Source organism: Oncorhynchus keta, unplaced genomic scaffold (assembly GCF_023373465.1).
Source record: "Oncorhynchus keta strain PuntledgeMale-10-30-2019 unplaced genomic scaffold, Oket_V2 Un_contig_879_pilon_pilon, whole genome shotgun sequence".
In the NCBI taxonomy this organism is placed as follows: Eukaryota; Metazoa; Chordata; class Actinopteri; order Salmoniformes; family Salmonidae; genus Oncorhynchus; species Oncorhynchus keta.
Window position 1 is genome coordinate 8897 of NW_026290240.1, and position 2003 is coordinate 10899.

Below are 2003 nucleotides of genomic sequence, written 5' to 3' on the forward strand. Positions count from 1 at the left end.
ATGGGTGAGGGGGAGCTTCTAGGGGTATCGGGGGGGGGGGGTTCTAGGGGTATCTGGGGAGTAGTTCAAGGGGTATCTGGGGGGTGTTACATTTTGTAGACTGTATTTATTTCATTTATTTGATAAGCTTTCAGTGCTTCGACTATTGATCACCTGTTGTCCCAATTTTCATTGATGCAGAATGTCATTCTTCAACATGCTGATACTTGAATTCTCTCAATCACTATTAGTTGAATTGTTTTAACTCTCAGTCAGTAGTGACTAGATGGGAGTAGCCTGGCGTTTCCTCTTCTGGTACTGTAGGCTGTACCGTCAGCTGGCTCAGATGCAAGTTGCCTTCAATGAAGACTTTGCTGGTCACATGGTCTGTGAGCGTTAGGTAATTGTTACTCCGAGGTGTAGTGCACTATATAGGGAATAGGGCTCTGGTCTATAGTAGTGTACTATATAGGGAATAGGGCTCTGGTCTATAGTAGTGTACTATATAGGGAATAGGGCTCTGGTCTAAAGTAGTGCACTATATAGGGAATAGGGCTCTGGTCTAAAGTAGTGCACTATATAGGGAATAGGGCTCTGGTCTATAGTAGTGTACTATATAGGGAATAGGGCTCTGGTCTATAGTAGTGTACTATATAGGGAATAGGGCTCTGGTCTATAGTAGTGTACTATATAGGGAATAGGGCTCTGGTCTAAAGTAGTGCACTATATAGGGAATAGGGCTCTGGTCTACTATAGGAATAGGGCTCTGGTCTAAAGTAGTGTACTATATAGGGAATATGGCTGTGGTCTAAAGTAGTGTACTATATAGGGAATAGGGCTCTGGTCCAAAGTAGTGCACTATATAGGGAATAGGGCTCTGGTCTATAGTAGTGTACTATATAGGGAATAGGGCTCTGGTCTAAAGTAGTGCACTATATAGGGAATAGGGCTCTGGTCTAAAGTAGTGCACTATATAGGGAATAGGGCTCTGGTCTATAGTAGTGCACTATATAGGGAATAGGGCTCTGGTCTAAAGTAGTGCACTATATAGGGAATAGGGCTCTGGTCTAAAGTAGTGTACTATATAGGGAATAGGGCTCTGGTCTAAAGTAGTGTACTATATAGGGAATAGGGCTCTGGTCTAAAGTAGTGCACTATATAGGGAATAGGGCTCTGGTCTAAAGTAGTGCACTATATAGGGAATAGGGCTCTGGTCTAAAGTAGTGCACTATATAGGGAATAGGGCTCTGGTCTAAAGTAGTGTACTATATAGGGAATAGGTATCTGGTCTATAGTAGTGTACTATATAGGGAATAGGGCTCTGGTCTAAAGTAGTGCACTATATAGGGAATAGGGCTCTGGTCTAAAGTAGTGCACTATATAGGGAATAGGGCTCTGGTTTAAAGTAGTGCACTATATAGGGAATAGGGCTCTGGTCTAAAGTAGTGTACTATATAGGGAATAGGGTGGCATTTAGGATGCACCCTGGCTTTGAGGGATCGTGAACCTTCCTTCTCAGAAGGAAAATACCACATTGACCTAGCAGCTGAATTTAAATGATCAACTATCAATTAAGGGCCAACCATGCTGAAGCATCATGTACAAAGAAGGCAACAGTTAGCTAATGAACACAAACAGCTCGAAGGGAGAAAGAAACAGAAAGATTCCTTCCTGCTTGCTATTGTATAAGGGTTTCTTGTGTCATCCAGCATGAGATGTTTATTTCCAGGAAGGACAACAACAACAACACTTGTAAATAATGTATTGTAATAATTTTAAGCACAAATGTAATACAGTTTTATTGTGTTAACAATGTGTGCATTCAGTGTCTTCCTTTTCCTCTGCAAAGTGTCATATAGCGCTCTGGAAAGAAATGTCCCTTGGTTACTATGATTCTATGATTCTATGATTCTATGATTCTATGGATTCTATGGATTCTATGATTCTATGATTCTATGATTCTATGATCAGCTTCCCCTCCCCCAATCCTAACCTAGACTGAAAAGGCTAGACTGACCCAAGAT

General features: G+C 41.4%; 1 long non-coding RNA gene across 1 annotated transcript; it reads left to right on the forward strand.

The window, feature by feature from the left end:
- Nucleotides 1-740: 740 nt before the first annotated feature.
- Nucleotides 741-1792, forward strand: LOC127926983 (uncharacterized). Its single transcript, XR_008125767.1, has 2 exons — nt 741-1259; nt 1297-1792. It is a non-coding gene; the product is annotated as an uncharacterized LOC127926983 (long non-coding RNA).
- The last annotated feature ends 211 nt before the right edge of the window (nt 1793-2003 follow it).